The sequence below is a fragment of the Diachasmimorpha longicaudata genome, chromosome 18 (assembly GCF_034640455.1).
Source record: "Diachasmimorpha longicaudata isolate KC_UGA_2023 chromosome 18, iyDiaLong2, whole genome shotgun sequence".
Classification (NCBI taxonomy): Eukaryota; Metazoa; Arthropoda; class Insecta; order Hymenoptera; family Braconidae; genus Diachasmimorpha; species Diachasmimorpha longicaudata.
Window position 1 is genome coordinate 794440 of NC_087242.1, and position 10532 is coordinate 804971.

A 10532-nucleotide genomic window follows, 5' to 3' on the forward strand; every position below is an offset into this window, starting at 1 on the left:
AGCGTAAACGCCTCGCCTCTCATAAGCTCACTGGCCGTGAATCTGCCAAGACATCCAAAACTCGGAAGAATAAAAAGAAAAGACCCGTTGCAAACAAAAGAAGCAAGAAAGTGAAAAAAGTACCGAGACATAAATCAAAGCGGAAGACTCGTGATTTGTACGATATTTTCAACTAATCATCATGTCGTTTCTACATTCGCACTCTTCTGAGTGTGTGAAGTCGGAGCTGGACCTATTTACCATACCACCTACCCAAACAAGTATTGAAAATTCTCAATTTGTTTATTATAATCCTGTATCTACGCTGTCGGACGATGCCCCAATTGAATTCATCGTACCAGGTCATGGGGAAGAATATATTGATTTGGCACATACTATCAAAGTTCGCGCCAGAATCCTGATACCCGATGGCTCTGCTGGTCTAGACGACTCTGTTGGGCCTGTGAATAACTTTTTACATTCAATGTTTAACCAAGTGGATGTATATTTCAACCAAAAAGTTGTTACGCCTCCAAATAACCTGTACGCTTATAGAGCATACATTGAAACATTGCTAAACTATGGAACAGATGCAAAGTCCTCACATCTTGGAATGTCTCTTTGGGCTACGGATAGCTATGGTGCAATGGATTCTATTGCTGTAGCGGCGGGTGATGCAAGAAACAACGATGGACTAGCCGTACGTCAGGCAATTACTAAAGGTGGAAAAGCATTTGATCTACTGGGACATTTACATTGTGACGTGTTCAATCAAGACAAGTTTTTGATGAATGGCGTAGAGCTACGCGTTCGTCTTATCCGTGCAAAGGACGACTTTTGCCTTATGGACTCCACTCCCCTGCATTATAAGGTGCATATAGAAGAAGCCTCCTTGAGAGTTCGCCGTGTGAAACTCAGCCCTGGAATTTTGATAGCTCACGCTAAAACGCTTGCAAAGACAACTGCGAAATATCCTTTGACACGGGTGGAGGTCAAATCTTTTGTTCTCCATCGGGGGATTATGGGGGAGACAATAGACAATGCCATTTTGGGTCAACTACCTAAAAGAATCATACTGGGATTTGTTGACAATGTCAGTTTCAACGGATCGAGAAGAAAGAATCCCTTCAACTTTCAAAATTTTGGGATAAACTTTTTATGCCTGAATGTCGATGGACGCCAAGTACCTACAAAACCTCTGCAGCCAAGTTTCACCTCTGGTGTCTGCCTAGATGTGGAGGCATTCAACACCCTATTTGCTGGTACTGGAACACATTTCAGCGACCATGGAAATAGCATCTCTCGTCCGGCCTATTCCGATGGATTTTGCTTGTTCGCGTTCGATCTGACTCCTGATTTATCTGCAAGTTCCGCTGGCCATTGGAATCTGGTGAAAAGTGGAAGTGTTCGCATTGAAGTTCGCTTCAATAGAGCAACAGAGCAGAATGTAAATTGTCTGTTGTACGCCGAATATGACAATTTGCTAGAAATTGATTCCACAAGGCAGGTTATTGTCGACTACAGTGGATGAAAATGGAGGACTATTTAATGGGCGCGCACTATAAGATTGCATTAGTTGCATCCAGCCTGCTGAACGAGGCCCACGCTAATTTCCCGGATTACCGTCGTTCTATGAATACACTTGAGCTCCTGGAGGTATTACCGCATACAGATGCATGCATTGGAGGTGTCTACCCTGCCGACCGTGTCCCCTGGACATGGCCCCGACCCTGTGCTATCATCATCAACACCGACAACCACAATCAGGCCGGAAGTCACTGGGTTGCCGTTTACCTCGGTTCAAATAGGCGAGGAATCTATTTCGACAGCTTCGGAATGCCACCCTTCGATACAAGAATCTCTCAGCGCCTTAAACGAAATTGCAATGTTTATGAATGGAGCCAGAGAAGACTCCAAGATATATCGTCTGATGTTTGTGGGCAGTACTGCATTGTTGTGCTTCACTGGTTGTTCAATGATCGGTCTTTACAGTCCTTTCATAAACTATTTACTTCAGACACAAAACGTAACGATCGCATTGTTATGAAAATGTTCAACAAAATTATTCATAAACACAATTGTAATCGTCGAAATTTAAGTAAACATTTTCAGAACTTGTCTGGTAAAGGTAGTTTGCATTGTAACCAGCGGTCTTTAAAAAATATATTCCATTTGCATTAATTTAATAATAATAATAATAACAATAATTTTGATTACTACTATTTTTTAAATCCCTAATATTATGTACCACCCCTCATACAAGTATAATTTCTGAATAAATGATTTATATACTCAATAAATTATGTATTACATATTTATTTCATTTCCACATATATACCCACATTTCCCACGCCATCCACTTTCCCCCCCACTCCCGCCCTTTTGAATCACGTGACCCTTACCGCCCATTTTCCACCCACTCTCCCGTTTGGATCACGTGACCCTTACCACCCATTTTCCACCCACCCTCCCGTTTGGATCACGTGACCGTTACCGCCCCCCCCCTTTTTTTTTGAATCACGTGACCGTTACCACCCACCCACCACCCACTTCCTGTCAAACAAAAACATTCCTTTGGGGACCCTCACCCCAGGGGGTCCACAGCGCGGCGACGTCCTCCTCAAAGGACAATGGGGAAAACGTGTTCGGACACGTCTGGAAAAAGGGGTGAAGGGGGGCGATTCCTGGAAGAAAATTCGCCAATCGTGCCCACTTACTACTCAACCACCGGAAGAATTACCACTGGAGGATAAGATGACGTAGTCAACCCCCTCCTTCCTGCAGTCCGCTACTCACAGCGCTGAGCCACCGCCGAAGGAGTGGATGACGTGCGTCCACCCTCCCCTCCCCGCCGCAGTCCACTACTCGCCGTTCGGATTCGGACAACCGACGCACACGCACCTTGCGTAGTGCGTATCCCCGCTGCCCCTCAGCCCCCGAAGATGCCGACAAGCATCGATCGGTGGATCAGGGGGATGCGAATGTTGCGTCACCGAAAAGCGACGAATATAGGCCAAGGACCCCGGAATACTTCGAGGAGATCCTCAAGTGGCCTATCGATCGCCACTCGTCGCATAGCTGTCTCCGTAGTCAGTACAGTCTATTAAGCAATACAATATTAGAATCGATCGCGGAAGATAGTGTGTAAGAGTGGCCCAGGATCTTTAGAGTTTGAAGAGAGGCCCTTGTTCTACCCCAGGAAAAAGGTGGACACCCACCAGCCACAGGGAGGAGGAAAAACCCGGAAAAATCAGGAAATCGTCATTAGCCGTGTGAGTAACCTTTCTTTCCCCCCTCGCCGAGCGGCATCATTTCCCCCCTCGCCGAGCGGCATCATTTCCCCCAGTGATATTTCCCAGAACCCTTCCAACGGTGACCATTGTTATTATTCTTTCTATTTCTAGGATTATTATTATTATTTATATTATTCGAGTTACGATTATCGGTTCCCTAAATTCCCCCCTTCTTTTTTCAATCTTAGAGCCACCCCCTTTTGATTTATATAAAAAGTGGTCCGATAAGTGACCTGCCTGCCTCTCACCCCTGACAATGAGAACAGGCTTTAATTCTTTATGTTGCAAAATCATTGTAAATAATATTAATTGTCATAAATAAACGAAGTTAATCGTAATAGTCTTTGCCCCCTTTTCATTTATTGACCCGCCCTCTAATTAATATTAATAATTAGAACAAAGGTCACAAGGTTTCGCGGATTTCTTTTCTTTTAATTTTCAAAATCCGCGTATTTTTTTCACCTTCTTTTGTTGTTATTTCAGTTTTTTGATTTTTCGTTTTTCATTTGTTTTTAGTTTTTTAAATTCATTCTGTTTGTTGTTATTTTTGTTTTGTTGTTAGTTCGTTTTGTTTTTTTTTCATTTTTCAGATATGGGCCACGAGGAGGGAGAAAGCCCACCTCAGGGCGGCCCATGAGTGGCTGCGGCGGCAGGATGAGGAGGGCGAAACCCTTGATGGCGAAAATATTTTCGCCATCCAGGATTTACATGACCGGGCCATCAAATGGCTGGCGGAGGCCGATGACTAGGCCCATATGGTAAGTTTTATGTCTGGTCCTCTCTCTCTTTCTCTCCATGACCCTCTTTCTGCTTAAACCTTTATTCCCTTTCTGCCATCCCCATCTGTCTATTCCTCTCCTGAAATACCCCCATTCTTCCTTATTTTGCTGTAAATATATTGTAACGTGGTGGATTTTTACTAACATAAAAATGGACCAGTTAACCCGCCCTTTTCCTTTGATCGTCCAAAAACGGAACAAATGCTCTGAAGGGCGCCAGTTGTTCTTTGTCTCGACGGGAACAACAAACCGAAAAACGTACTCGAAGCGGATAACTCACGGCAACGAACTAAAATTCCAACTAAAACGTAAACTCAATAACTTAAAGCTAAAAGATCAAAGGAAATGTGGTATTTGCTCACGCTGCTCAGGATGTAGGTTGTGGAGAGAGGGGTGGTTCGGGGTGTGCTGGTCACTGGGCTATTAATCCTATAAATTCAAAACTCAACACAGTTTCCAGATTTCTCTACAGAATTATATTCTTTAACTTTCGATAATAAGAACTCAAAATCCAATTTTCTACAATATTCCAAATATTAATAATAACGCAGATATAAACCCAATAATTTTTGTGAGAGAGAAAGAGAGATTTTATAATTTACGCAATATTCCATTTATTTTAAGGAACGTAGGCGTATAGTCGCAGAAAGAAATTCAACTATGCTAATCCTTCTAATTCATTACAACAAATTTTATCAAAACCAAATAAAACAAAAGAAAATATACCGATCTTAATGTCGGAGTAAATGTTGTTAATTTATCCGAAAACCTAACAGTCCATAATTTGGAACTCATTACTAATACTGGATACATCTAATAAATCCGAATTATAATTTTCAAGGCGTCATAAACGCAATTAATAACGAAAATTCCTAACGTAACATAATCTATAAAACATACGGGCTCCGAGACCATAACACAGAGCAGCTAAAACGACGGACGCGGAATATACATTATACGGAGGCGCGACCTTGGCGAGAGAAAATACGCGGGAGATTCTCGCGGAGACGCGTAACGTAAACAAACGTAAACTCGTATTCGGAACGACGAATCGTTAGACACTTTTTATTAGCGAAGTGTAATCGCAATGGCCTAAGGCACAATAAAAGGAAAAGAGAACAAATCTCTAGGCGATAAACGCAAACACAATATTTCATATAAAGATCGGTAAAAGGCAAAACTTGCAAATTCTTCCAAATTAATTTGGAATATATGGATGATCCATAATAAAACGTAATTTTGGAATATATAAAATAAACCAAAAGGGCCAAAGGCACAAAAATGTACAAAAGAATTCGAAATTCCAAAAAGGCAGTAACGTAAATTAAATATATTGGCGACTAGCGCAAGGTATTTCCTCAATACGAGAATATTCTCCCAAATTCCACAACAGGTGTGTCCTCATCAAGGTCATGAGTATTGCGTCACCCTGGCATGGCTTGCAATTGCTAGGCAATTGTTAAGCAATATAAAAGACGTTAAACGTAAAAGACGTAACTGCATGGTTTTGGCGTTATTTAGGCTCTACCGCTCAGAGCAAAATCTTAATAAATTAACCGGAACAATGACTATTACCCTGAGGTGAGAATCAGGACTAGTTATTTTAATCTCTAATAAGCATTATTAACAATAAATAAAAACCTCACGGTTGCGACGTGTACGCGCTGGGAGACAATGATCGACTATCTCTCGGACAACGGGTCAATTCGACTTCAATGGTCCTCGAATAGTTGTCCTGATGATTTGGTGTTCTCCTGGCGATGGTTCGAGCACAACTAATTAACTAATTATCACTAAATTCACTATTTAATTCGCTTGACGTTGATACCACACGTGGTGATGTCGGCGACGTCTGCGTAGCAAACTGTTGCTACGCGACAGGTTGGCGCATGGCGACCGACGGGAGCGTAGCGCTCCAGGCGTTATGGCAACGCAGAGTTGGCCTAGCAGGTCTCGGCGCGAAAGTTCAAATGTTCGCGTAACTCAAATTCTATCTCCGCGGTCGTATTCTCGGGATCTCCGGGGTTAGGAGAAACGTAACTAAATAACTAAAACAAAATAATATTTTCGCGATTTGTTTTTATTTTCTGTCGCTCTAAATTTTAACGTAAACGTAACCTAAATCGACCTTTGGCAATCCACGCGATGGTAATGGTCGTGATTACTCGCGTGGCCTTCCACCCTAAAACTAAACTCAAAACCCATCCTACCCCGTTGTTCCGACGCGGAATGTGTGCAAGGTGCAAATAGGCCAATCTTACAGCCTTTGGGAATTCCCCTTTTGGGTCTGTCCCCCATTAAAAATTCTCTGTCCTCTCCTTTTTCCAAAATGCCCACATTTGCCCCCAACACCGTCATCAGTTCAGCCATAAAGGTGAAGACAGGCTAAATTGAGGTTTGCTTTTATGGTTCACATTTGGTGACCAAATATATACATGTTAGCATTTTTCCACTTTCATGTACTTATGCCTGGATACCTTTATGGCTGGGTCAATCCTCATACCAATTTTCCTCGGTCTGCCATTTATGACACCTTGCCTGACCCTCGGACCCTTTGGGCCTCATTCCCCCTATCCTCTAAGTGCTTCCTATCTTCATTTTCCTCCGAGAAAATTCCTCCAATAAAATAACCTTTCCAATCTGGAAGTGACCAATCACGTCTCCTTTTATTCATTCCCACCCCTTGCAGAATTTCCCTTTTTCAAATCTCCTTCCCTTCCACTCAGTTCAGTTCCGAATACGAGTTCATCGTGGAATCATCCATTTTTTCTACTTGCTCGTTCCTATTCTATTTTCTATTAATTTGTGCATCTCTGTATTAAAAGGAATATAGTTTACTTTAAATATCAGTGTTGTGTTAATTAATTATTCACATTGACGTTTCGCCCTTTTACTGCTCGTGTGGAAAAAATAGTTTTTCTAACCGACACCCGTAAATCCACTTATCTGAGCGGCAGTATTTCACCTGCACCTACACGTTTCCGCGAAAACAATAGAGGGGTTTCAATTCGAATAAATTACGTGGCTCGGTAATATCTTGGCCTAAAAGCGTAATAATTCTCCTTGAACCAATAACCAAAATTGCCAAACCGCGACACGCGTCAATTATCCGCAAAACCCAATAAACGTAACAAAAATTCCATATAGCTACTGATTTTACTATTCCGAAACCTAATTAACTAAAAACGCAAAATTATATATTTTAGATCTCTTAAAAATAATTAAATTAATCCCTCGTTCTAAATTCTTACTGATTTATTTTCTCTCTCTCTCTTTTACTCACGAAATCCAGGTTGGTATAGACCTTCAAGGGATTCCTTTGGAATTCCTTACAATATATATATATGATATTAATGTGGTGTTTCTTCTTTTTTGCTGCAGCGCGGGGCTCGCAGGGAGGGGTGTCTGGGTGTCGTCTCAGATACCCCGAGGGCCCGGTGGATCCGCGCTCAGAGGCGCGTGGCTTGGTGGCCGAGGGAGAGCAGGTGCTCGCCCTATACGACGTGGAGGATGCCTCGAGCCTCCGGATCCTCTTGGGGGGGGAACCTGCCCAGCCCGATCTGACGGAGGAGGACTGGTCCCTGGAGCAGCGGGAATGACGCCCCCCCCCGCCATCAATCGCAGATTAAAAAAAAATTGTAAAGTACATTTCAGATTGTTCAACAAAAAAAAAAAGATTATTTTAATCATATTTTAGTTTTAAGATTTTTTTTTTGAATAAAAAAAAAATGTTCAATAAATTTTTTTTTTCTATTTATTTAATTTGCGTAATTTATTTCCCTTACTCTTAAATTATAAAATGGAAATACAAAAACGACATTAAAAAAAAATTGGATTTTAACGTAAAGGTTTTTTAATAGCAAATTTTTTTAAATAAATATTTGTGTTCTTTTTTAAACAAATATTTTCTTTTTTCCCATATTCTTGTCTATTCCCCTTGGTTTTAACATTAAATATTCATCAACAATAAGTATTTTAGGTTTAATTTTATTGTTAAAAAACATGTACCTTAGTTGGAAGTTTTTTAATAAAAATAAATTTTTCAAGTAAATATTCGCTTTAATTTCTTTTTTTTTTTAACATAACCCTTGTGACCTTTATTCTCATTATTTATTATTCATTAGAGGGCGGGTCAGAGAAAATAAAAAGGTGGCAAAGGCTGTTAACATTAAATAGATTTATTCAAAATGATAATTATGGGATTTTACAATGTTTTGTCCAAATTGCAATTACAGAAAATAATGCCTGTTTCTTGGAATTCTCGGGGTGGGGGGTAGACAGGTGGCTTGTCGGACCACTCTTTATATACTGCAAAGAAAAGGGGGTGGCTCTACATTTACTAGAAAAAAGGGGTGAATGGAGGGAACCAATAATCGTAAATCGAATAATACAAATGATAATGATATTAATAATCGAAAGAAAAAAGAACAATGTCAATCGTCACCGTTGGAGGGGTTCCAGGAAATATAGCTGCGGGAAATCACGCCGCCGGGTGAAGGGGGGAAAGAAAGGGGGTACTCACTCGAATGATGCCAATTCCCTGATTTTCTCAGGTTTTCCTCTCCTCTGTGAGTCTGATGGTTGTCCACCCTTTTCCTGGGGTGAAACGAGGTTGGTACTGGTCCAGAATAGCCTCTCTCACAGCTCGGAAGGTCCTGGGTCACTCACTATCTTCCGCGATTGATTTACATATAGATTTTTGAGAACGTACTGACTATCAAGACAGCTGGACGACGAATGACGATTGATAGGCCAGTTGAGGATCTCCTCGAAGTATTCGGGGGTCCTCGGTCTAGATTCGTCCCTTTCCGGGGACGACACATCCGCATCCCCTTGATCCACCGCTCGACGCTTGTGGGCATCTTCGGAGGCCGAGGGATAGCGGGGAGGCGCACTACGCAATGTGCGTGTGCGCCCATTGTCCCGAATCGCGTGGTGAACAGGGGACTGCGGCGGGGGGGCGAGCTGAGTCATCCACTCCTTCGTTGGTGAGTGAGCGCGGAGAGTAGGGGACTGCGGGAAGGAGGGGGACGAGCTACCTCATCCTATCCTCCAGTGGTGATTTCCCCGATAGTTGTCGCGCTGTCCGAGCGCGCCGAGTAGGGGATTGGGGGAAGGGGAAGGACTTGTATGGGAAGGGGTTCTGCAACGGTGAGTGAGAAATGAATAAATATATCATTAGTATAGGGGCCGCGCGGGGGGGGGTGTCAAAATAACCTTTAAGGTTAGATTGCCTCGTCACAGCTGTCCCGGGGGTAGAGAACACATGGGGTTTCTAGAACCCCATGTTGAACGATATCAAACCCTGTGCTTGCTTATCCAGCGTCGACTCCAGGAACGGCGAGCTAGAAGAGAGGCTAGAAGGCGGTTAGGACAACTTGACAAGGATTAATTTATCACAACTTATAAGGTACCCCTGCTTTCCCCTTAACCCAGCAGGGTTTCTCTGCGGATGAATTTCCCGCTTCGCAAATAATTTCCTCAACTTACAAATAAATAGGGGGAGCATCAACAAGGCAAACGAGGAAAATCATAACTAAGCAATTTATAAACTGTACAGGAAGGTTTATTGATAGAAACAAAGGAAAATATATAATATTCTGTACATCGAAATAAGAATGAAGAAACGAGGGGTCGTCGTCGGGATCCGTCTAGGGCAGGAACCTGCAGTCGGGGCAGGTGCGAACATCCTCCCCCCATCGGCCACAGAAGTAACAACGGCGGGCACCGATGGGGCCAATGCTCGACTGGTGGGCTCCGTTGCACTGCCAACAACCGGTGAAGAGGAGGGGGGAGTGTTTAGGGATGGCGGCCAATTGAGGGAATCCAGGGGCTCGTCGCACATACTGGGAGTGCTTGGGAGAGGGTTTGGGGGAGGGATTGGAAGAGGGCTTGGGGCGTGATGGTGCACAGCTTGGGGGAGGTTTGCCGGTCGAGGGATGTGGAAGGACATCAGGGCAGGGATGGTTCTTGTGGGTTGGGTTTGGGCAACGTTTAAGGAAGCTGAGGGGATATTAAGGCTCATTAGGAAACTACGGGGGGTGTGGGGACGTCTGAGAGGGGATAATTGGAGGGGGAATTCAGGGATTTCTGGATCTGAGCCGGTTGGCGATGGGCTCGAAGTCTCTGTGGTTGGTGAGGGGGAGAGCGGGGATTTTGCTGGGACGGCCTCGTCTTCTGACGAGGAGGGTTGGAACTGCTGATAGACGGGGGGGGATAGTGAGAGGGGGGTGTTGAGTTCTCCTGAGGGAACCGGTGAGGGGGGGAGCGAGAGTCCTCGCGGGTTTTCCTCGTCGGATTCCATGGGGGTCTAGTGTGGGAAGCCTCCAAGTCCAGGCTCACCGTGGAGGTGGCCTCCGATGTCGTCGCTGACCAGGGACTCTTGATCGTTGGGTGTCCATACCTCCGATAATATTCGGTTTCTTGGCGGGCTTGCCGCAGCATCTCCTCCGTAGCCAACCACTCCGGTGTGGGTGGTGGT